This window comes from Miniopterus schreibersii (assembly GCF_964146895.1).
Source record: "Miniopterus schreibersii genome assembly, chromosome: 1".
NCBI lineage: Eukaryota > Metazoa > Chordata > Mammalia > Chiroptera > Miniopteridae > Miniopterus > Miniopterus schreibersii.
Genome location: NC_138101.1, coordinates 90,675,416 through 90,702,476, shown reverse-complemented (window position 1 = coordinate 90,702,476; position 27,061 = coordinate 90,675,416). Strand labels below are relative to the sequence as shown.

General features: G+C 41.6%; 1 protein-coding gene and 1 pseudogene across 2 annotated transcripts in view; both read right to left on the bottom strand.

Moving 5' to 3' along the window:
- LOC308567816 (putative ankyrin repeat domain-containing protein 26-like protein) overlaps positions 1-27,061 on the bottom strand; it is a gene marked incomplete at both ends in the record, with an annotated part of 466,689 nt that overhangs the window by 167,151 nt on the left and 272,477 nt on the right. The gene's annotated exons all lie outside the window — the stretch shown is intronic.
- LOC308563021 (cotranscriptional regulator ARB2A pseudogene) lies at positions 285-1,979 on the bottom strand (annotated as a pseudogene). Its single transcript has 2 exons — positions 650-1,979; positions 285-288 (listed from the first exon to the last, which is right to left on the bottom strand). The product of its transcript is annotated as a cotranscriptional regulator ARB2A pseudogene (transcript).

Sequence of the window (27,061 nt, the reverse complement as noted above, 5' to 3'; positions counted from 1 at the left end):
GCGGGAGGAGCGCAGACGCCCCCGCCCCGCAGCCCGCAGCCCCGCAGCCCGCAGCCCCGCAGCCCGCAGCCCCGCAGCCCGCAGCCCCGCAGCCCCGCAGCCCCGCAGCCCGCAGCCCCGCAGCCCGCAGCCCCGCAGCCCCGCAGCCCGCAGCCCCGCGCGCCGGGTGGGGCAGTTAGAGGCGGGGGCGGCGCGGGGCCGGGCGCTGTCAGCCTGAATGTGCGCGCTGACGGCCCGCCCGCGGGAAGCAGGGCTGTGAACCCCTATGGCTCTGACAGTTGCCCTCATCTAGAAATAACGCAAAACGCTATTTAGATGTAGGCGCCGCGAGCCGGTGCTCCGGGAAGAAAACACTCTAATGAGGGGCTGGGGCTGCTGCCCGCGGGCAGCCGGGCGGGCGCGGGCTCCAGTGCGGTCCCGCGCGCCCCTCCGCGCCCTCCCCTCCCCTCCCCTCCCCTCCCCTCCCCTCCCCTCCCCTCCCCTCCCCTCCCCTCCCCTCCCCTCCCCTCCCCTCCCCTCCCCTCCCCTCCCCTCCCCTCCCCTCCCCCCCTCCCCTCCCCTCCCCTCCCCCCCTCCCCCCTCCCCTCCCCTCCCCTCCCCTCCCCTCCCCTCCCCTCCCCTCCCCTCCCCTCCCCTCCCCTCCTCCAGCTCCTGGTGCTTGATCTGGTGCGAGAGCAGGTCCGCCCGGCTTCAGGGAGCTGGTCTGGGCTCCGAGGCTTCGGCAAAGACTTTGAAAATGGGCGGGAAGCTCCTCCAGGAAGGGAGCTGGTGGCGGTCGGTGGCTGCGGAGACTCGGAGACGGTCGGGCAGCATGGACTCCACAGCTGTGTCTAATGGTTCTGAGCTAGGGACCCAGTTTCAGCGGTTCTCTCATCCATTCTCCAATCGTTTTGCCAGCGTCCTGATGCCACACACTGTGAACAGAGCCTGTCAGCGCCACAGCAGTCACCTTACTTTTTACATCTGCTGCTCCGTGAATCATCAGTTCAGCAAACGCAAGTCCTCCACAGCTGTGAGCAGCAAAGATACATTCTCAGCTGCAGACTGAGCTGTGAAATGACCCCACACGCAGACTGCATGTCCTTCAGGAGAACCATTTTCTCTGATACGCAACTGCATCATTTCTTTTTCTCTTTGAGGGTTACGATACTTCTCATGGAAATCATGTCGCTTCTTTGTTTCTTTAGAGACTTTATCTTTTCTTTCCCGTTTTTCTGCTGGTTCATCTGTACTATCAGAAGATGACTGTACATGTACCTTCGGCTTTTCTACTTCAATATAGTTTTCATTGGGATTCAGAACCATTACTCCGTATCCTTCACCCATAGCTCTCTTAATAAATGGTATCTGTGTGCCACTGTCCAGATCTTCATTTATAATGAGCCTTCTAGCCCACTGACCTGCCCTGACAACACCACTACCATGAATTAAAACCATCAGTTTCTGTGGATTTGTCAAAGCATCCTCACTCATAAAGATCAAACTCTTTGGTTCACTCTCAGTGGCATCTACTGGAGTAGAGATTTTTTTCAAATTACAGTCCTTTTCCAGGAGCTCATATACATACTTCGTGATGATCTCTCCTAGAGCTTCATATCTTTTCTGGTTCCATCTGTGCAAGTCTTCTCGGTAGTTAAAAACAAACGGCTCCCCCGTTTTTATGTGTCTTAACTGTCCCTTTTCATTAAAAGCATATTCAAATCCTTCCAGGGTATCAGGAAAATCAAGAGGTGGTTCATCTTTTTTCATTAATTTATCCAAATCTATCCTAGATAATAAATCTTTCAGTGCTGTAGTCTTTTCTTTTTCATCTGGACCTCCCTGCTGGATTTGTGCCATGCTTATCCAAATTGGGCACAAAATTAAAGAGCTCAAGGAAATAGACATCAATCTTCAGAAGACAGTCTGAGCTCTGCCCCAGCTACAGGGCTGCGGGGGGAGGCGGGAGGAGGCCTGGCCTTCCAGCTCGCCCAGCGAACTCCCTCGTGCGGTGGTAGTGACTTTCTCTCTCCGGATCCGCGCCCGAACAAGTTCGAGTTGCACTTTGGGGTCCACACCTACATCAAAGATTCTTATTGGTTAACATTTCTTGGTATTTCCGACTGAATAAGTAGACATTTTTTAAATTCAAATCACTCCTGGAAATGTAATTTAAGGCTACCCATGCCCATGAGAAAAACAATTTTTCTTTTTCTTTTTCTTTTTCTTTTTTGTTGTTGAATCTCACCCGCGGATATTTTTTCCTCTGATTTTTAGAGAAAGTCGGGGAGGGAGAGAGAAACATGGATCTGAGAGAGACACAGCAATTGATCGCCTCCCATGCAAGACCTGACTGGCTGGGAATCAAGCCTGCAGCCCTTCAGGGTGTGGGGTGATGTTCTAACCATTGAGTAACATCTGCCAGGGCAAAAAACAGTCATTTCTTATAATTAGTATGATCCATACCTACCTTTACAATAACACTTGCTATGCTCCTTTTTCAAAGAACACTAGTTTAACCCTCATTTCCTACACTGACAGCTATTCTTGTTTGAAAGTAGTTATAAACAGGTTGTGAGGGCTGAAGCCTCTTGGTAGAATAGTTTCAGTCATGGCAGCCCTTCCTTTAACCCCATGGGGGGATCGCGCTGGAAAAACAGAGTCCGAAATCTCTACTCACAGGGAACAGTTGAGCACCTCTGAGGTAGGTGTGATTATTAATCCTGCCTTACAGGGGAAACAAGCGAGGGCCAGAGAAACTGAGCAACTTGTACAAGCTCACGCGGCCTGTCCAAAGGGAACGCTCGATCTGAAGCACCCACTCTGCCACCAGGGCCTGTCTCTTCAGTCACTGCAGCCACGGCCTCCTAAGTGCCCGCGATGAACATGACCACTAAACATCCACAACTCCACAGGATCTCAGCTCCAAGCTTTATGACTTATCCCAAGCTGCCTTTCCCTTGGCGACTGACTGGATCAAGGGACTGAGAGAAGAAGCCCATCCTTTCCTTACACGAGAGAGATGCACAGACTCAGGCATTAGGAGCCTGAACTCTGGGCAAAGCTGCCTGTGTTTGCATCCAGCCAGACTTTTACGAGCTGTGTGACCTGGCACTTGTTGCCTCAGTTTCTTTATCAGTAAAACAGAGATCACAATGGTACCCACCTCATGTTATGTCACCGATTTTACATATAAAATGCTTAGAATAGTGCCTGGGGCATAATAAGCACTCAAATGTTAGTTATTACTGTTGTTATATTATTATTAACAATACTTTTATTATTTCATAAAGTATTTATTATAATGCTTGTCCCAGAATAAACTGTCAATAACAATGGGGTCTCAATAAGTACTCATTGAATGAGTGCATAAATGAAGCTGAATTTTTTTAATTGTGAAAAAATAACATTATACAGAGAATGTCATGAATGATAATGAAAAAATTGAAATGAAAAAAATGAGGCTAGGTTTTAATCTCAACAATGACAAAAACGATAACTGCAGTATATAAGACTGAGACCTTAAAAATAGATCTATGTTTCTAAAAATCTATAATAAGTAGAAATCTTCTGGCAATACCCATATTATTCCATAAATAATATAGTCAATGTATTATAATTGAAATAAAAAGGCAACACATATTCTTAAAAGTGAATTAAGTGCAGCCACTTTGGAAAAAGTTTGGTGGTTTCTTTCTTTCTATTTTTTTAAAATATATCTTTATTGATTTCAGAGAGGAAAGCAGAGGGAGAGAGACATAGAAACATCAATGATGAGAGAGTCATTGATCGAGCCCGCAACCCGGGCATGTGCCCTGACCAGGAATCAAACCCTGATCACCTGGATCCTAGGTCGATGCTTAACCACTGAGCCACGCCCGGCAGGGCAGTTTGGTGGTTTCTTAAAAAATTAAACAGACTTACTAAACCACCCAGCAATTCCACTCCTAGAATATACACAAGAGAAATAAAACATGTTCACACAAAAACTGGTACACTAATGTTCAGAGCAGTATTTATTCACAATAGTCAAAAAATGGAAATGACCCTAATGGATCAGCAAAATGTGGTATGTCCATACAAGGGGGTACTGCTCGAAAACTAAGAGAAAAGCACTACTGATACAGATTACAACATGAATGAACCTCAAAACATGCTAAGTAGAGAAGCCAGACACAAAAGACCACATATTGTATAATTCCATTATAGGAAATGTCTAAAACTGAAAACCTTGAGAGATAGAGAGTAAATTAATAGGTGCTTGGTGCTGGGAATAGAAACAGAAACTGACTGCAAAAGAGCACAAAAGACCAAAAGTGTGATGGAATTGTTCCAAAATTGAATTGTGATAACAGCACAGATATGTAAATTATTTTAAAAATCACTGAATTGTATACTTAAGGTGAGTGAAATCTTATGGTATATAAATTATACCTCAATAGACCTGTTAAAAAAAAAAAAGAATTAAGAAAAAAGCCAAATGTCACAAATTAATACCTAAGGAATATTGAGCTCCTGTAACTGGCTTTGAGTAACCTCACTGAGCTGCTGAAATGAGCTGCTGAAATGTCATGGTAAAATCAGCTTCTGTCTTTTCCATGAGCTAATGAAAATAAGTATATTTATCAAGTTCATTGAGAAGATGCTAATTAGTAGTTCAAATGTTAATCAGAAAAAAAGATTAAATTATAAACTCATGCGTAAGAGAAATGCAATTAAATCATCATCACCCTTCCTTTCTCCAAGTAATCCCAATTTGGCTTTGAATAATTCTCCAAATCTAAAAGAAGAAATGTCAATTTAATATGTTATTAAATTTCTCACTATTTTAAGAACTGTCCTCAAACCAACCAGGATGCTTTAACATCTATATTCAAAAAGGACAAACCTTGTGTACTAAAGGACAGGATACCCCTCAAGAATCTGAGCAGTGCTATGGGAAGGAAAAGAGAACAGTTAAACCTTGATTTAAAATTAGCATTCTTGAATTACATTTTACAAGAACAAAATGAACTTTCTCATGTATTAAATAACATTAAATTATGCGCTACTGATTCTGGTTTGGTGATTTAATTGTATATCATATCTTAGAGAAAATTATCAATACTAATTTACTCTCTCAAAGATTTAAATACAGTACAAATCAAACCATGTCACTCCTGAAACACTATATATAATTAGCTTACAGGATAAATGTTGATATAAATGGGTTTTTTTGGTGTATTTAAAAAATCTTCTTAGACCAAAAATAATGCATTACAAGTAACTCACCCAACACAATATTTTACTTGTCTGAATGTATGAACATATATAGTGAAATATTTCATAAAAATGTAAAAATTAGAGTTTTTAACCTTAAACCCATCTTTAGACAAATAGTTTCTATTTCTTAACATTCTTAAAGGTATTTTCAATTACATAAAACTCAACACATTCTGAAGCTGGGCTCCCTTTACCTTCCTGACCTCACCTCCGACTCTTCCCCTCGCTCATTCTGAGGCAACCACCTTGCCGTTCCTTCAACACCCCGCACACTCCCACCTCAGGGCCTTTGCCTAGTGCTTCCCCCCAGGTATCTCTGCATGGTTTGTCCCTGTGACTCCTTCAAGTCTTTACTCAGGATCTTTGCTGACCATCCTTTTAAAACTGCAAACCCTGCCTCCCTCCCTATGCTCCCTACCCACTGCTTTATTTTTCTCCATGGTACTTATCTCCTTCTAATATGTTATATACCTTATTTATTCTGTTTATTGACTGTCTCTCCCACCAGAAGTAAGCACTATGAGGGCACAATTATTGTGCTGTTTTATTCACTGCTATCGTCTTAGCACTTAGAGCAGTGTCTAGCACATACTGAAGACCTGAATAAATATTTGTTGAATGAATGAATGAACTTTACAGGGCAAAAGAGATGTAAAATTAATGGAGACAAGCTGCTTGTCTCCATCAATGGGAAGAAGCTGCTGAATGAATATCATTTTATATCATTTTGAACTATGTGACTGTATTACCAATATAGTTTTAAATTAATTAAGAAAGCCATACATGGGATATAAAACATTTTTATCTTTATTGTAGAAATTTTTTGCTACCTAAGAGTAATAAAATCACTATATGCCTTGTCTTCCATTTGGAATCTTGTACTGGAAACAGTAAATTTTAGATTGGGGGTGGAGGGAGGAGAGTGGAAAGCAAAATATGTTTTATCTTCTAGCAAATACATTAGAGACACAGAAACGAATAAAACATGGCCCCTGCCCTCAAGAAATTCAATGTCCAATGGTAGATCAACAAATATTTTAACATAACCCTGGCCTAGTAGCTGCTGGGTCCTGGAAGACACAGGCAGACCTACAGGGTAAGAGCAAGGCTTCAGCCCTCACTCTTGAGGTAAAGCAGGGCTATACAAAACCTTAACACATTTTGAATAGTAGATTTTACTAAACACATTCTTTGATCACAAAAATATGGATATAAGTCCAACTACTTAGAAATTAAGAAATAGTGATAAATAACCCTTAGATCAAGAAGAAATAAACTAAAATTTCACAACATCTCAAAAGCAATAAATAGGAAAACAACTTATCCTGATAACTATGGAAAAAAGCAAAAACTGTACTAGAGAAAAATATAGAGTTTGAAATAGTGTCATTATTAAAGACTAAATAAGCTGGTTTTTAAGATGTTACTTTCTTGCATTTCAAAAAATGATCATTATACAACTATATTTTTATACAGATTTAATTAGTAGGTTTAGGATTTACTCACAGCTGCTTTTGCCCTGGATTCAGTAATGGGTTTAGAGCTTGTAACAATTTATTTAAGTTAAACATCCCAATATTGGCCTGATTTCCTATTTTATATCTTCTTTCATCATCACATGTGTTTGGTACAAAATCTGTTTAAAACAAAATTACTATCCTTATACAGTGAGGATAATTATAATAAACAGCTGTTTTCCTCATTTTTAAGTTTATACTTAAACTTAATAAATTTACATTTATTAGATAAAACTTTCTGACATTAAACATTTAACTAAAAAGTAATATAAATATTTGATGTCCATACACATGAAAATATTTTACAATATGAATATTTGCCTAATAGAAGAATACATTTCTAACCTACAAGAATTTCCAGGTGACCACATACATCCTTCAAACTCCAACTCAAGGAGCATGTCATCCACAAAGCCCACTCTGATCTCTCCAGTGTCAAGTATTATATTATTGTTACCTCCATTTTATAGGTTAGTCAGTAAGAGGTCAAGTAACTTGTCCAAGGGCACAGAGCCATTAAGGGTCAGACGCCAGAAATCAAACGCCCATCTGTCTGATAACATATTCCCTACTGTGCTTCATGTCATCTTCACTAATATCTAATTCCTTGAGGGCAGAGGTTACAAAGAGCTCATTTTTGTATCCCTATGGCACCTAGAAGATTGTGTAACATACAAAATTACCATTCTACAAATGACCCCAATTCTTTTACTACCCAATCACTGTATTAGGTATAACAGTTTAAAATAAACTTGTGAAATAAGGCATATTTACATATACATATAAATCATACATACCTGGGTTATAGGCCTCCATAAAACCAAATGGACCATAGTCAATTGTAATGGATAACAAACTGAAGTTATCAGTATTACAAACACCTAAAACAACAATAAAAAATTCCAAAAACATGATAATAAAATAACAAAGCATTTTGTTGTTGTTGTTAATCCTCACCCGAGGATAATTTTTCCATTGCTTTTCAGAGAAAGTGGAAGAGGGGAAGGGGGATGGGGAGGGAAAAAGGGAGGGGGAGGGGAGGGGGAGGGGAGGGAGAGGGAGAAAGAGAAACATTGATGTGAGAGAGACACATCAACTGGTTGCCTTCCCCATGTGCCCCAACCAGGGCTGGGGAGTGAACTCTCAACCCAAGTACGTGTCCTTGACTGGCAATCGGACCCACAACCCTTTGGTACGCAGGCTGACGCTCTAACCACTGAGCCAAACCAGCCAGGGCAGCAAAGCATTTTTTTCACTGTATAAAATTATCCAGAATAGAAAAGGTCAGAGAAATGCATTTGTATTAGAAATGAAGCAAAATTTTATTATCAATTGAAAGTCTAACTGATGAAGACAAATAGCTTAATATATACTAAAACTGTATTTTAAAAATCAATTTCACCTTTTGTTTTATATTCCCCAGTTCCCAAAGATTTCAAATACTTTAGGAACAAAAGCCCCAAGAAATAAAACTTCCTCTTATTTGTCCTCAATTTCTAGAAGTTGTTTAAACAATAAATTATTTGGAATGGAATTGAGACTAGTAAAGGAATAAGATTAATTTTCAAAGGCTGTGAAAAGGGGAAAGGGGGAAAATAATGGATGTGTATCCCCATAGCAGTCCTGAGTTGCAGACCACTAGCAGTGTGGGGGAAGGAGGAGAGTGACCTCTTAGGTGTGGGGTTCATGGATGGGGGCAGAGTGTAGGGTAGGAGGAAGCCATGGACACACCGGCCTCATATAGGATTTGGGGCATGGTGGCGCAGTGTTCAATAGAGAGATTTTCGACCTTTTTCAGAGAAAGATGGCCCTTTTTATCAAAATGCTAAATGTGCAGACTCTCTAATCCAGCCATTCCACTTGTAGGAGTTCATCCTCAAAAACTCATCTTCGAGGATACAAAGATATAGCTGTATGGTGATCACTGCAGCACAGTTCATAACAGCAGAAGCTCTGAAACACCTACCCTGTTCCCCACCCAACCCCAAGTGAGAGACAGAGAGTGCGTGATGATTAAAGCCAATTTCAAAAAGTTCTGCAATGTGGAATCCTCCTTTGGTATTTATCTAGAGACCTTGTATACACAGAGCTTGCTTTTCAGCGATTCCTAGTTCAGGCAGAAATTCCTGCCAATGCAACCAGGCTGTTTTTATAGGAGACATGTGAATGTCATCAAAATAAAGTCTAGAAAACTTGATATGAAATGGTTAATAATGATTATCCTAGAGAATGGAACTCAAAATGACTTGTGTATAGTTTAAATTCTTTACCACAAGCATGTAATACTTTAATAATTAAGATTTTGAAAATACCTTTAAGGAGGTCTAAATATAGACTCACAAGGTCATCCTTATTCTATTTTGTGTACGCTGTTCAATTCAAAACCATTTTAAATTGCTGCTAAAAAAAAATTTGTATGTTATAAATGTTAAGAAGCTCAATGGCAGGAATATTTTGATATACATAAAAAAGAAGCCTCCTGACTCAACAGATTAATTCTACTTTCTCACTGGAAGAGTGAAACATTAATAGATAACTTACCATGTGCAAAACCAACAGACATCCACAGGGCAATAAGTTGTGCTGTCTCGGATACTACAATAGAAAAAAATTCCTAAAATGAAATTTAGAAATTTCTCAGATTTTACAAAGGTGGGCCAATAGATGACTAAAGAAATAGAAATTATATATGGAAGAACATAAAATTATTCATTTAGAAATAATATATAAAAGGCTCATACACAGTATTATGACCAGGCTTTCTCAATGTCCAATAAAAAAAGGAGAGCGCCCTGGCCAGAGTGGCTCACTGGTTAGAGCACTGGCCCAGGCACCGCAGGGTCGCAGGTTCAATTCCCAGTCAAGGGCACGTCCCTGGGTTGCAGGTTCCATCCCCACCCCAGTCAGGGTGGGGGGACGTTCGGGAGGCAACCAATTGGTGTGTGTCTCACACATCAATGTTTCTCTCTCTTTCTTTCATTCCCTCCCTCCCTCCCTTTCACTCTCTCTAGAGATCAATGGAAAAAATATCCTTGGGTAGGATTAACAAACAAAAAAAAGGAAAAAGCATGAGAATTCAGCACAAGGGAGTTAAATGTAAGTGAAGTGAGTTATTAAGCTTTGAAATGAGTCACCAAGAAAAATAATGGAATTCTCTTCTCTGTGACTGTTAAAAGAATGAAAAAAAGTTATGAAAATCAAAAAATTTCCACAAGAATAGAAAACCACATTTTCCTATTATGTGTTATGTTTATTTTAAAACTACAACTACAGAAATAGCTATATATCTAATGGGTGAGAAAAGAAAATATGTGACCAACTTATAAATGCTGCTCAAAAATAATGTGTACAGTCAGGATGCAGTAGCACCTGTTCTTGTTTTCTAGAGAACCTTCGAAAAAAACAAATTCCTTCTCTGTGCCTTGCTTATGAAGCTGTTCATCTTACTCTCCTCTAACAAAATGTTCGTGATGCTCTACATTTCCTTGCCTAACTGTAGTTTTTAAGTCCTAGGTTGTAACCACTAATGTTGACAGGCCAATGAGAGAAAACAAAGTATTGCCCTTTCTCTTTAAAAACTTACCACATATCTATTAGGTTTTTGACATCTACTGAGGGGAAATGTTCCTGTATGATGAAATCTAATAATGTCCTGGAGATTAAAAGGAGATGGTATCAGTGTTCCTCAGAATATAGTATCTAATATCCAATCACCTAAATCCACCCTTGCCACTCATGAATTCATTAGATTCACTCTTAACATTTTTAAAATTAAAATAAGATTGTACCCCCAAAACCACAATAGATAAATATTTCCTCAATACTAATCAAAACTAGAAATGTGTTTCTAAGATCATATTAGATTCCATCTGATTATGTTACAAATTCAGATCAGTTCAATAAACATCCATGGAATAGCTACTGTACCTACTGTGTGCCACGCCCTGTGTGGGTGCCAGGAAGAATGACAGGACTCAGACACAGCCCTCAGAAAGCATATAGTCAGTTAGGGGAGAACATATAAAAATAATGACATTACGGCGCAACACATGCCACTGTAGAAATGCACACGAAGTGTGAAAGCAGCAGAGCAGCGCGGCCGGAGCAGCTCGGTGGGTGAGCATCGTCCCATGTGCCGAAGGGCTGCTGGTTCGATCCCCGGGTAGGGAGCACACTGAAGGCGGCCAATCGGTGTTTCTCCCTCACATCCTGTTTCTCTCCCTCTCCCTACCTCTCCCTGAGCGTGTCCTCAGGTGAGGATGAAAAACAACAACCCAGCAGGCAGTGACTATGTGTGGAGGTCATAATGAGATGAGAAAAATCTGGCCAATGTCTGAAGATAAAATATTTAAGTTGCATATGCATCATGTTTTTACTCCCCATTTTAACCGACTACTCTAGTTAGTCGACTACTCATGTTATTGCATTGCATAAGAGAGAATCCAAAAAACATTGGAGGTTGTAGATATGATTTGAGAATTACTAAAACCCAATCAAAACAACAGGAGTGGATTAGAGTTGTATATATGCATTTTTCAATAATTTAATCATTTAATAACTTCAATAAGTGCCTATATGTCAAAGATTGTTTCAGGCATTTGGGAACAGGAAGGTCTATGTCGTCATGTTAGCCAGAGGAGGCATTTCAAGGATGAAGTGTTCACCTCTGTACATCAGTGTCAGAGAGAGAAGTGAAATACAGCTGAAGTATGGCCACCAGATGGAACAATTTCAGTGACATGGTGAATCCATACAGAAGTGACCCAAAAAACAAATGGGATGTTAGAAATAATGCCCAGTGAGAATAAACAACTCTCTCCTCAAGCTGAGATGACCACAAACTTAGTGAACATTTGCTAAAGAGATTCAGAGAAGCTTCCGTCAGGATAGTGAAGTAGGTAAATGGGGTACTCAGAACTTCCCACAACCACATCAAAATTACAACTAAATTACTACATAATAACCATCATTCAGAACCACCTGAAACCTAGTTGAACAGAAGTTCTACAACTAAGGATATAAAGAGGCCACATCAAGACAGATAAGAGGCGCAGACATGCAGAACAGGCTCCCACACCTGCCTATGGCAGTTCAAAATCAGGAGGGCGATCTCAGCTGCAGAGGTCCCCCTCGAAGAGCGAGGAGCGCTCTCCTCTCCAGCCCAAGGTTCCAGTCCCATAACTTCTGGCTGTGAAAACCAGCAGGGATTATGGCTGAGTGAGACACAGGGTGGCTGGAGTCCCAGGCAGTTCCTCTTTTTTTTTTTTTTTTTAATATATCTTTATTGATTTCAGAGAGAGGAAGGGAGAGGGAGAGAGGGATAGAAGCATCCGTGATGAGAGAGTCATTGATCGGCTGCCTCCTGCATACCCCCCACTGGGGATCAAGCCCACAACCCGGGCGTGTGCCCTGATGGGGAATCAAACCGTGATGCTCAACCGCTGAGCCACACCCAACCGGGCCCAGGCAGTTCCTCTTAAAGGGCCTGTGCATGGACTTACTCAGATTCACTAACTCTGAGCTCTGGTGCTGGAGCAGCAGCTCAGAAGGTGCCAGGGACATATGTGCAGGATCTGAATTGTCTGGCTTTGGCTGCGAGTTGGAGGGGCAGCTTTCTCCCAGACAGGAGTGCTGACAGAGGCCACTGTACCTTTGCTGAACCCTCCCCGTAACCCCTACAGAGCTGGCAGGTGGGTGCCATATCTGAGTCTCCATCCACATGGCTAACACTCTTCAGACGGCGCTGGTGATTCTCTGAGACTCCCACCTCACCAAACTTGCAGACCCACCTAAGCCATTTTCAGTGGCTTTTCCAAACAAATGGCCTGTCTTGGCTCATGTTGCAGTTTTTCCTAAAATCTCTCAAAGGTTCACAAACCCCAAAAAGCAGCATCTGGCTTCATTGTGTCCTGTACCTTTCACTAAGTGGCCCCAGGCCAGGCACCAGTGGCAGCTGGCCTCAGATCAGAATTGGCCACTCCTGGGTACCTCCAAGCCCAGCACAAGTAGCAGCCATCTGAAGATTGCTCTGTAGCTCATGGTGGGTGGCCCCAGGTAGGGCACAGGGGGCATCTGATCTTGGCTTATACCTCCTGGGAGGTCCCAGAGCCAGCGCACCACACGGACAGCTTCAGACCACATAAGAGCACCGCCTAACCACTTCCATGAGTGACACACTGAAGGAGCAGACTCTGGGCACCAGACCCCGCTGAAGTGAATTCTGCACCATGGGGTTGGTCCTTGCACAGCACATCCTCCACTATAGTTGCAGCCAGTCCTCAAAGCCAATTAGTCTGAGTGTAAATCCCTCCCATTGACATACCAACAGCAATTAAGGATCAACTATAACAGGAGGATGCGCACAGTCTACACAGAGGGGTGTACCTGCAGCACCTAGCTCAAGTGACCAGGAAGGCTGTGACATGGCGCCCTACAGGACACCTACCACATAAGGCCACTCTACCAAGACAGAAAGACATAGCCGCTCTACCTAACACATAGAAACAAACACAGGGAGGCAGCCAAAATGAGGAGACAAAAAAACATGTCCCAAATGACATAACAGAACAAAACTCTAGAAAAACTAGATAAAATGAAGACAAGCAATCTCCCAGATGCAGAGTTCAAAACACTGGTTATAAGGATGCTCAAAGAACTTAGGGGAAAAGTGGGTGAACTTAGTGAGAACTTCAACAAAGAGATAGGAAAACATAAAAACAGATATAGAAAACATAAAAAAGAACCAGTCAGAAATGAAAAATTTAGTAACTAAAATGAAGAATACATGACAGAGAATCAACAGTAGAGTAGAGGAAGCAGAGGCTCAAATCCTCAATTTGGAAGATAAAGTAGCTGAAAATTCTCAATCAGAACAGCAAAAATAAAAGAAAATTTTAAAAAATGAGGACAGTTTAAGGGGCATCTGGGGCAATATCAAGCATACCAACATTTAGATCATGGGGATATCAGAAGGAGAAGAGATGAGCAAGGAATTGAAAACTTATTTGAAAAAATAATGATGGAAAACTTCCCTAACCTGGTGAAGGAAATAGACATACAAGTTGAGGAAGTGCAGAGAGTCTCAAACAAGATGAATCCAAAGAGGCGTCATAAGTAAAATGCAAAAGGTTAAAGACAAAGAGAGAATCACAGAAGCAGCAAGAGTAAAGCAGTTAGTTACCTACAATGGAGCTTCCATAAGACTGTCAGTTTCTCAACAGAAACTTTGCAGGCCAGAAGGGGTTGGCAAGAAATATTCAGTGATGAAAAGGAAAGACCTACAACCAAGATTACTTTACCCAGCAAAGCTATCATTTAGAACGGAAGGACAGATAAAGGGCTTTCCAGACAAGAGAAAGCTAAAGGAGTGCATCACCATCAAACCAGTATTACAAGAAATGGTAAGGGGTCTTCTTGAAAAAGAAGAAGAAAATAAAGATCAGAAATATGAATAATAAAATGTCAGTAAGTACATATCTAACAACAATTACTTTAAATGCAAATGGATTAAACGTTCCAATAAAAAGACCCTTACATATGCTGTATACAAGAGACTCTCTTCAGATCAAAGATACATACACACTGAAAGCAAAGGGATGGAAAAAGGTATTTCTTGAAAATGGAAATGAAAAAAGCTTAGGTAGCAATAGTTATACCAGACAAAATAGACTTTAACACAAAGTTTATAAAAAGAGACAATGAAGGACCCAGTAATTTGACATCTGGGTATTTATCTGAAGAAACCCAAAACACTAAATCAAAAAAACATATGTACCCATATGTTCATTGCAGCATTATTTACAATAGCCATGAGATGAAAGCAACCTAAGTGTCCACCAACAGATGAATGGTTAAAGAAGTAGTGCATATATTCAACAAAATATGACACAACCATAAAAAAGAATGAAATTTTGCCATCTTCAACAACACGGGTGGACCTAGAGTGAAATAAGTCAGACAGAGAAAGACAAATGCCATATGATTTCACTTATATGTGGAATCTAAAAACCAAAATACACAAACAAGCGGACCAGAACCAGACTCACAGATATAGAGAACATTTTGATGGTTGCCGGATGGGTAATGGGTTGGGGAAACGGTTAAAAAGGTAAAGGCTTAAGAAGTATGAATTGGTAGTTACAGAATAGTCATGGGGAAGTAAAGTGCAGCATAGGAATATGGTCAGTAATATTGTAATAACTATGTATGGTGTCAGATGGGTACCAGATTTATCGGGGTAATCCCTTCAAAGTTATATAAATGTCCAATCACTGGGTTATATACCTGAAACTAACATAATAGTGTACATCAACTATAATTTAAAAATATTTAAAATAAATAAATTGGGGAAAAAAGAGAGAGACTGAGAGAACAGTCAAGTGTGATAACTTCTCTGCTCTGCTCATTCATTTCCCTCATTTATTTCCCCCCCGTATTCTGCATGGATTAGGTATCTGGGTTTACTAAACTGGTCATTACAATATAGGATCTATATTCCAAATGATTCTAGTTTGTCTAAGAGAAATTTTTTGCTTATATGTATATTTCTAATGGCTTTTTAAAACTGTATTATCGCCCGGCCAGGCGTGGCTCAGTGGTTGAGCATCGACCTAGGATCCAGGCGATCAGGGTTCAATTCCCGGTCAGGGCACATGCCTGGGTTGCGGGCTCCATCAATGACTCTCTCATCATCGATGTTTCTATCTCTCTCTCTCCCTTTCCTTTCCTCTCTCTGAAATCAATAAAGATTATTAAAAAAAAAACAAAAACAAAACAAAACTGTATTATCTTTTGTTGTTGTTAATCTTCACCCGAGGATACTTTTCCATTAATTTCTAGAAACAGTGGAAGGGATGAAGGGAGAGGGGCAGAGAGAGAGAGAGAGAGAGAGAGAGAACTATTGATGTAAAAGAGGCATGTCGATTGGTTGCCCTCTGTGTTTAAATGCTTTGTGCAAATTTTGTCTATTGTTTTTTCTCATGCTGTTGAAGGGACTGAGTCTCACATCTGGGTCAAGCCAGTGTGAACAGGCATAACACACATGTCAAAACTGCAGCCCAGGAAAGAAGAGAAAAAAGACAAAGGACACATGACGGGAATCCCAGAAACTGGAAGGAGAGCTCTGGCCCTCTTGAGGCTGCAGAAATGAGGAGTCTGAGTCATTTCTACCCAGGTGTCTGAGTGGCACAGAGGCCCCCCGCTGCAATTGGGGTGCATACTAAACAAAAAATTCCTTGAGAAAGGGTCTACCAGGTCCTGTGCTTTTCTTTTTATCCTCCTAGAAAACCCACACAATGTTAGGCACACAACAAGTATTAAGAAGATTTATTAATGCCCTGGCTTGGTGGCTCAGTTGGTTGGAGCGTGATCCCACACACAAAAAGGCACAGGTCCCATTCCCGGTCAGGGCACATACCTAGGCTGTGGTTTAGTCCCTTGTTGGGGTGTGTACAGGAGGCAACGATGGATGTTTCTCTCTCACATTGATGTTTCTCTCTCTCCCCCTTCTTCCTCTCTCTCTAAAATCAATAACAATGTATCCTCAGGTGAGAATTAAATATAGATACACACACACATATATAAATTGAAAACCAAAAATATTTAACTTCCCAGCACATAAATAAGCATTTTTTAAATTGCCTTCTACCATTTAAAAAACAGTCATTTTCTAACCTTAGTAAATCCAGTTCACCATAATGAGCCAAAATTTCTAATGATCCAATTCTAAACCACGATTTTGCAACATGCAGCACTACTGCACCTGCAAAAGAAACATTTATTTCAGCATAAACTATTTCAAACTATGCAAATGTAGCCGAAATGCTTTTCTTAAAAAATAAAATTATTTTAATAAAAAAGAATTCAGTATCTGAGTTTTTTGGAAAAACAACTAACTTATACCCTCAAAAGGATCAAGGATTTTTGCTCTATTTCTTTAAGCCTGAATCAATTACAATGTTAGGAACCACACCCCTTTCAAAAATACCCAGACTCCAACCCAGCTAAAGGCTGCTCAGTTAAATCGTTAGGCTCCAAACACTGGAATCCCAGTCTCCTCAGTTGTGACCTTTCCCCTCTACCTCACCTTGAATGAGTGAATTAATTACTGTGGAATAATCCCTGCAAGTGCCTTTCATTTGTGTAACTAACCGAAAATTAACTTCAATAAATAAATGTTTGCATATGTTCTAACTTATGAATATACCGAAGAAATAAAGTAAATCTATGCATTTTGTGTTTGGGTTTGTATTCTTCTATTACTGCCTTCTGTTTTGATTATAGACATAGCAATACAATTAAGAAATAGAACTCATGTTTCTTTCAGATAGGAAATGCTGTACTTACACGTGCTCAGACATCAAGATGAAGCCTGTCCCGGGCGCTCCTGCCCCGTTGGTGCCGTCCTTCAACAGGCTTCCTGCTTCCTCTGGTCCTCTGTGCTGGTCTCCCCTGCTCCCCATGCCCCACACCCTCTTCACCCCGTACTGAAATCTTCCCTAATCTTATGCTCAAGATCGATTCCTGGCCCTGGGCGGGTAGCTCAGTTTGTTAGAGCGCTGTTCCAGTGCGCCAACGTTGCGGGTTCCATCCCCAGTTCGGGCACACGAGAATCAACCAATGAATGCATAAATAAGTGGAGCAACAAATCAATGTTTTTTTCTCTCTCTCTCTCAAGATAAATTTTAAAAAATGTTTTTAAAGATCAATTTCCACTTCCTCCATAAAGCTAAAATGATCCCCCTTTTACTGACCTCAGATTTATTATTATTCATCTGTTCCATATATTTAAGTCTTTTCTCTATGAAGACTGAGTTTCTTAAGACCAGGACTGTAATATATACTTACTACTCCTGTACCCCCTAGAGTTTAGTCCAATGGAAGGCACAGAAAAGGGCCGATTAGCATTTTCTGGGTTGACTGAATTACCACATAGTCAGAATGTAGTCACAATATTAATCTAGGCATTTATTTTTATGTGGGTTTTTTTTGAGCAATAAAAATGTAGTCACTTAGAAAATGTAAGAGCTCAATAAATTATTCTAATGTTTATTTAATGACTGGCCAATGAATCACTGAATGTTAGCACTGAAAGACACAAAGGGTGTCATTTAATCTAATAGCCTCATTTTAGATGGAAAAACAGGGCCAGCATGTCACTTGCCCGAAGTCACAAATCAATTCCCACAGTGCCAGATCTAGGTTTCGCACATTCTTTATGCCTGTCCAGCACTTTCTCACTGTACCACAGTGGCTACTGGGCAAATATTAGTGTAAAACCACAACTGAAACATCTGTCATTTAGATATGGAAATTCTAGTAATGGCCTAAAAAGGAGAAATACTTGAAACTATTTGAAGCCATTAAGATTGTGGTTCAGAATTCAGATTAACAAGAAATGTAAGTCACAGCCACAAAAGTAAGTAGTGTTGTATTCATCATCTGAACAGTCTGTGGTTGGACTCTCATTTCCAATCACCATTAACAAAAAGACCTAAATAGTTATTATAGGCTTGTGTGCAACAGTGTCCATTTTATCCAGATGAAATTAAAGGGGAGAGAGTTGCCATAAAAATAAATAACCCTTAATCCTTCAAGCATGAATATTTTGGGGGGATTGTTTTTTGTGAAAATCTTATCAAAACATATTATGCACTATATAAAGAACATAAAATGTGCTCTGGTGAATCACCATGAACCTCAGTAAAAATGCTGCCCTGTGATGCAGTGACCCAATAGAGCATGGAAGGCTGTCAGCAGGGCTTGATAGCTCTGCTTTTTAAGCAGTTAAATATGTTTATTACTGATTTTCAGGTCCCCTCTCTCCCCAGAGATTCAGAAATTCTCCCTTTTTGCTACTCTACAGCACACTTTCTGATCCTCTTTCTAATTTTTTATTTTTAACCTACTTAAGGTTGAGGAAAAAGTTAATTGAACTCATTGGAAGTAAACATGAAGTAGGAACAGCCAGGCTCCGAGGAAAGGTCCGAGGGCTCTCCTGGGAAGAGAGTGTATGAACTTCCGTGTACTAACTTTGTAACATTTTGTCAACTGTCCATAAACATTTTTTGTTCACGTCCTAGACATTTGCTGTTTGAAATAGATGGATCCGTGATGTTGGAATGTGGGACAGGAAATTCTATTATGATATTATAATGCTGAAATATCTGGAAAAGCCATGAGTCATTCTTTAAGAAGACTGAAAAGATGTCGAATATCTGTTGCTTTCTAAGAACTTAGTCTTGCACCCCTATGTTTACTGAAGCATTATTTACAGTAGCCAAGATTTGGAAGCAGCCCAAGTGCCCATCAGTAGATGAGTGGATAAAAAGCTGTGGTACATTTACACAGTGGAATACTAGTCAGCTGTACAGAAGAATGACATCTGCCCGAGCTGGTTGGGCTCCGTGGTTAGAGCATCAGCCTGCAGACCGAAGGGTCCCAGGTTCAGTCCCAGCCAAGGGCATGTATCTCAGCTGCAGGCTCGGTCCCCGGCCCCAGTCCCATGTGGGAGGCAACCAATCAGTGTGTCTCTCTCACATCAATGTGTTTTTTTCTCTCTCTCCCTTCCACTCTCTGAAAAGCAATGGAAAAAATAGCCTCAGGTGAGGAGTAAAAAAACAAGCAAGCACAAAAAGAATGAAATCTTACCCTTTTCAACAGCATGGATGGACCTGGAGAGCACTATGCTAAGCAAAATAAACTAGTCAGAGAAACACAAACAACGTATGATCTCACTTATATGTGTCATCTATTGAACAAAATAAACTAACAAAATAGAAACAGATTAGATAGTGAACAGACTAACTGCTGTCAGAGGGAAGGGGGGTTGTGGGGCTGAGTGAAACAGGTGAAAGGATTAAGGGAAAAAAAACAAAACCCAAAAAAATCCTCATAGACACAGATAACAGTATGGTGATTGCCAAAAGGAAGGGGCGTGGGGGCAGGTAGAAGAGGCTAAAGGGGGGCCCAAGCTGGTTTGGCTCAGTGGTTAGAGCGTTCACCCACAGAATGAATGATCGCGGGTTCGACTCCAGTCAAGGGCACACACTTCGGCTCAGTTGCAGGCTCAATCCCAGGTCCCGATTGGGGTGCATGTGGGAGGCAACCAATCGATGTCTCTCTCTCACATTGGTGTTTCTCCCCCCACCCCCTCTGAAAAGCAATGGAAAAAATATCCTTGGTTGATGATTTAAAAAAAAAAAAGAGGGTGAAGGGGGGACAAATGGTGACTAGTGATGGGAGGAGACTTGACTTTGGGTGGTAAACACACAACACAATATACAGGTGATGTGTTATAGAATTGTACACCTGAAACCCACACAATTTCATTAACCAATGTCACCCTAAAAATTTTTTTTAAAAGTAAAAAAACATACAACTTAAGCTAATTTTATATAAGTAATCTAAAAACTGTTATTACCTCATTCTTTCATAATGTTTCCATTGTAGAACTGATCTCTCCATACTTCATCATCACTTACAACTAGACTGGAACACATAACAGAATCAAACAAAGTCATACTTCACCTGCAAGCAAGCTATCAAGCAGCACCTAAAACTGCCCTGGCCGGTGTGGCTCAGTGATTAGTGTCAGCCCATGCACCAGAGGGTCGAGGGTTTGAGTCCCGGTCAAAGGCACGTACCTGGGTTTCAGGCTTGATCCCAAGCCCCAGTTGGGGCATGTGTGGTAGACAACTAATCAATGTGTCTCTCTCACATCAATGTTTCTCTGCCTCTCTTTCTCCCCCCTCCCCTCCTCCCTTCCCCTCATTAAAAATCACTGGAAAAAATCCTCAGGTGAGGACATTTTAATGATGTTAATTCTGCCAATCCATGAACACAGTATATTCTTCCAGTTGTTTATATCTTTCTCTATCTCTTTCTCTCTTTTTAACATATCTTTATTGATTTCAGAGAGAGCAAGGGGAGGAAGAGGGAGAGATAGAAACATCAATGATGAGACAGTTATCATTGATCGACTGCCTCCCTCACACCCCCTACTGGGGATCAAGCCCACAACCCAAGCATGTGCCCTGACTGGGAATCGAACTGAGATCTCCCGGATCATAGTCAATGCTCAAGTGCTGAGCCATGTCCAGCCAGGCCTCTATCTCTTTTTTTCATCATCCTATAGTTTTCTGAGTACAGGTCTTTTACCTCCTAGGTTGTTTATTCCGAAGTATCTTAAATTTTTGTTGCAATGGTAAATGGAATTACTTTTTAAATTTCCCTTTCTGAGAGTTCACTACTGGTGTATAAAAATGCCTCACACTGAGCCAGCGGAGCTCAGAGGTTGAGCATCAACCTAGGATCCAGGAGATCGCAGTTCGATTCCCAGTCAGGGCACATGCCCAGGTTGTGGGCTTGATTGCCAGTGGGGGGCATGCAGGAGGCAGCTGATCAGTCATTCTCCCATCATTGATGTTTTTATCTATTTCTCTCCCTCTACTCTTCCTCTCCCTGAAATCAATAAAGATATGTATAAAGTGCCTCACACTGGTCAGAATGGCTATCATCAACAAATCATTAAGTGACAAGTGTTGGTGAAGATGTGGAGAAAAGGGAATCTTAGTACACTGTTGCTAGAATGTAGACTGGAGCAGCCACTATAGAAAACAGTATGGAGTTTCCTCAAAAAATTAAATATGGAACTGCCATTTGACCCAGTGATCCCACTTCTAGGAATATATCCTAAGGAACCTAAAACACCAATCAGAAAGAATTTATGCACCCTATGTGCATAACAGCTCAATTTACAATAGCTAAGATCTGGAATGTGCCCAAGTGCCCATCAGGAGATGAGTGGATAAAAAAGCTGTGGGACATTCACACCATGGAATACTATGCAGCTGTCATAAAGGAAGGATCTCTTACCCTTTGAGACAGCATGGAGCACCTAGAGAGTATTATGCTAAGTGAAATAAGCCAGTAAGAGAAAGACAAGTCACATGATCTCACTCATATGTGGAATCTAATGAACAAAATAAACTGATAAACAAAATAGATCCAGAGACATAGAAGTATAGAACAGACTGATGAATATCAGAGGGAGGTTGGGGGTTGGGTAGTGGGGAGAGGGGCGAGATTAATCGAAGAACTTATATGCATATATGCATAATCCATGGACACACTCAACAGTGTAGAGAAGGCCTGGGGTGGGTGGGCCGGAGGGGGCCGATGCTGGGTGGAGGGGACCAGTGGGGGGAAAAAAGAATATCTGTAATACTTTCAATGATAAAGATAAATTTAAAAATTAAATTAATTAAAAATTCATATATCTCCTTAATTTAACTATTTAGAAAATGTACCACTGCTCTGCAAAACATTATAAAAATTGAAATAAAAATGCTGTAAGTAAAGTAGGAATTAAGAACGTTCTCACATAAGAAGATGACAGGGGAGAGGGAAGATGGCGGCCCTGTGAGAAGCAGCAGCGCCCCCACTCCAGCCACGGACTTGATTTCCTCCTAAAATCCTACGTAACCAGCTTGAAAAAAAACAGAGAAACATACCTGAGTGGACGAAGTGTGAGTGGGGAGCACTGAGGAACCATCACGGAGTCCGGTAAGAGAGGGGGCCCTTGGAAGGGGAGTTCCCCTGAGGCCTGTGCTGGGCTCCGAGCCTGAAGGCTTGGAGGCTGCAAAGCCCCGTGGACGGCATCCAAAAGCGGGGATCCCCCACCCAGAGCAGAGAGGGGAAGGAGCGCCCCGTGCACAGGGCAGAGGGACCCAGGGGAGCAGTGAGTCCGGGAGGAGGCGGCGCCTTCCTAGGGAACAGAGCCTCTAGGGGCGGCTGCACCAGCGTCTGGTGCTCGGGGTGCCGACCACAGGGAAGGCTGTCCCAAGGGCTGTGGCACCCAAGTAGTGAGGGACCAGAGGACTGCGCTGAGCACCCGCACACAGGGACCCTCTTCCTCCCTGTGGGGCACTGTGTTGAGCCCCAGAAAGCACTGAATCTGCCTGGCTCGGGGGAGGGGAGGAGCCCTCCCGCCCTGAGCTCCGGGTGCCGAGAGGCTGGGATCTGTGACCGGCCCTGAGGGTGTCCTCCCGCCCTGAGCTCCCAGTGCCGAGAGGCTGGGATCTGTGACCAGCCCTGAGGGGCCCCGTGGTGGCGCGTGAAGCCGCCCCAGCTTTGCTCAGACCAGCGGTGTGGAGAGCTGCATGGAGCTGAGTTTGGGTCCCCTCCCCTGGGTGCCCTGCAGCAAGGGTGGTGGGACCTTGCAGGGCGGACTCTCTGCCTGTGTGTTGCTTTGTGCCTTTGTGAGTTTGACTGTGGAACTGGTTCCCACCTTCCCAGCGTGCACTGCGCCGACAGACCAGCGGAGGCTGCCATTGGGGTCTGCACAGTAGACGGTCTGAGGGGCGGGCCTGGTGCGACCAGCCAACCAGAGCTGAGCAGGGAGGGGCGGAGCCCGCCGGCCTCTCCTGCAGCCGGGAGCACCGCCCCCAACAGGAACCGGGCAGGTCCTGCTCACTGAGGCCCCAGACACACCCGCAGGGCACACTCCTGAGGGGGAAGGGAGAGCAGCTCGTAGGAGGACTCTGCAAGAATAAGACTCTCGGGGACTGTTGTTTGGGAACTGGAGGAAACGCTGAAAACCCCTGCTGGGGCCGGGCAGGCAAAGGGCCCACCAGAATGTGTTCTGAATCGAACCCACTGGGCCCTGGCTGCTGAAACGGCCCATAGAGAAAAGGCAACAGGCTGAAATCACTCTGAAGCTGCAGCAGGCCAGAGCCTGGGGGACTAGAATCAGAGGACAGGGTAGGGACTGAGGAGCTGGCGGTGCAGCAGAGACTAACTCAGGCAGAGTGAGCGCCTGACAGCGACACCTCTAACGGGAGTGATACACTAGCCACCCTGTACCCTAAAGACTCTACAGAAGACTCTGGAGCAAGACCAGGCAACTACAAGGTTGCAAAATAGCTGACAAGAAGAGGTGGCCCACGGAGAGCCTCAGATCACCCATCTACCTGAGGACACCAGAGCCAAACCTAGACGGCTCCTCACATTGGTTGATACACAAGTACCTCTCAGGAGAACTGAAATCACAAAAAACAGTGACCCTCAGACAACATAAGTTGCCCAGAAGAAATGCACCTGATTGACTACCTTTTCCTCTGCTGTTTTTTTGTTTTGTTTGTTTTTGGGTTTTTTTGGTTTTTTTGGTTTGGGGGTTTTTTTTGTTTGTTTTTTGTTTGTGGGTTTGTTTATTCTTTTTTCCTTAGGAAGACGAGAAAGAGGAGAAAATTTGTTTTTTCTTCTTTTTAAAATTTTATAAAAATCTTTTTTTTTTCTTTTTTAATTTTTATTTTTAAAACATTTTTTTAACTATTATTTTTTTATAAAATATATTTGTCTTGCTTAGCTTGTTTTTGGTTTTGTTTTCGTTATCTGCCTTGTTTTGTTTTATCCTTGCTTCTACTATCAAGACTTTCTTGATATCCCCGCTTAATGACTGGGACTTTATCATTATAACCAAGTTTACTGCTTTCCTCTATAGTTTCCCCCAAATCTCTTACCAGACTCCCTGCCTGCCTGGGCTTTATCTCTCTCTCCTCTCAATCCATTGGCATAACTTCTTTCTTCTTTTTCTTCTTTCTTTTTCTACTTTTCTTTCATTCTTTCATTTTGCCCCCTTCAGTTTTCCTGTCCGATTGTTAGTTTCTCTTATTCTCTTTATTGTATTTTTGTTTTCTCATTTTCAACTATTATCCTATTCCTATTCTCTCCCTTAATTTTGTGCTGGCCCTTCTTTCAGAATCTTTTCTCTGCTTCTGTTATCTCCCAGTAGCTTCTCTATTTTTTATATTTTAGTTTATTATTTTTTTCTAAATTTTCACCAGTATTAACAACAACATACACCTCTGGGCTCCACTGGACCCACAAGACAAAATCCCACGCCACAAGACTGGGACACAGCAAATATATCTAATATATAGATATAAGCACAAAGACCTACCGAAATGGGGAGACAAAGAAACAACCCCCAAATTAAAGAAAAGGAAACATCACCAGAAAAAGACGTTGATGACATGGAGTTGAGCAAGTTATCAGAAACGGAGTTCAGAGTATTGATGATGAAGATGTTCAAGGAACTTAAGAAGACTATAGATGATAAGTTCAAGAACCTTAGTGAAAACATGAAAAAAGAGATACATACCATAAATACAACTCAGACAGAGATAAAGAATGCTGTATCTGATATCAAGAATGCACTGGAAGGAATTAAAAGCAGGCCCAATGAAGCAGAGGATAGAATAAGTGCCTTAGAAGACAAAGTAGAGAAAATCACACAATCAGAGCAGCAAACAGAAAAAAACACTTAAAAATCATGAGGACAGCCTAAGAGAACTTTGGGACAACATGAAGTGAAACAACATTCGCATTATAGGAGTGCCAGAGGGGGAGGAAAGAGAGCAAGGGATAGAGAACTTGATGGAAGAAATAATTATAGAAAACTTCCCTAGGCTGGTGAAGGAGAAATCCACACAAGTTCAGGAAGCACAGAGGGTTCCAAACAAGAGGGACCCAAAGAGACCCACTCCGAGACACATCATAATTAAAATGGCAAATGTCAAGGACAAAGAGAAAATATTAAGGGCTGCAAGAGAGAGACAAGCAGTGACCTACAAGGGAACCCCCATAAGGCTGACAGCGCATTTCTCAACAGAGACTCTACAGGCCAGAAGGGAGTGGCGTGAAGTTCTGCAAGTAATGAAGAGCAAGAACATGCAACCAAGATTGCTTTATCCAGCAAGGCTATCATTTAAATTTGAAGGTGGAATAAAGAGCTTCCCAGACAAAAAAAGACTAAAAGAGTTCAGTACCACCAAACCAGCATTGCAAGAAATGCTAAAAGGGCTGCTTTAAGAAAAAGAAGGAATAGTGAGAGAAAGGTATATCAGCATAAAGGGGAAAAATGGCATTAAATAAGTTGATATCAATAGTAACTTTAAATGTAAATGGAATAAATGGACCAATCAAAAGGCAAAGGGTAGCTGAAGGGATAAGAAAACAGGACCCAAATATATGCTGTCTACAAGAGACCCACCTGAGAGCAAAAGACTCACACAGGCTAAAAGTGAAGGGGTGGAGTAAAATATTCCATGAAAATGGAAAGAAAAAGAAAGCTGGAGTAGCAATTGTTATTTCTGACAAAACAGACTTCAAAATAAAGACCATAATGAGAGACAAAGATGGTCACTACATATTACTAAAGGGATCAATCCAACAGGAGGAAATAACCCTTATGAACATTTATGCACCCAATACAGGAGCACCTAAATATGTAAAAAATCTCTTGGGGGACTTCAAAGGGTAAATTGACAGCAACACAATCACAGTAGGGGACTTTAACACCCCACTGTTGGCATTGGACAGATCATCAAGACAAAAAATCAACAGGGAAACGCAGACCTTAAATGAATCACTAGACCTAATGGATTTAATTGACATTTATAGAACATTTCACCCCAAAGCAGCAGAATACACATTCTTCTCAAGTGCACAGGGAACATTCTCAAAAATAGACCACATGTTAGGGCACAAGGCAAGTCTCTACAAATATAAGAAGATTGAAATCATATCAAGTATTTTTTCGGATCACAATGCCATGAAACTAGAAATCAACCACTATAAAAAAAACTCAAAAATATTCAAACACATGGAGGCTAAATAGCATGTTATTAAACAATGAATGGGTTACCAAGGAGATCAAGGAAGAAATCAAACACTTCATGGAAAGTAACGAAAATGAACAGACAACAACCCAAAACCTATGGGACACAGCAAAAGCAGTCTTGAGAGGAAAATTCATATCGTTACAGGCCTATCTCAAGAAACAAGAAAAAGATCTAATGAACCATCTAAAATGACAACTAAAAGAACTAGAACGAGAACAGCAAGAAAAGCCCCGAGGAAGTAGAAGGAAGGAAATAATAAAAATCAGAGCAGAGATTAATGACATAGAGACTAAAGAAACAATACAAAAAATCAATGAAACCAAGAGCTGGTTCTTTGAAAAGGTAAATAAGATTGATGCACCTTTAGCCAGACTCACTAAGAAACAAAGAGAGAGGACCCAAATAAATAAAATCAGAAATGAAAGAGGCGATATAACAACTGATCCAACAGAAATACAAAGGATTGTAAGAAAATATTATGAGCAACTGTATGCCAACAAATTGGACAACATAGGGGAAATGGACAAATTCCTAGAAGCATACAACCTTCCAAAGCTGAATCAAGAAGAGGCAGAAAACCTGAATAGGCTGATAACAACTAATGAAATCGAAGCAGTAATC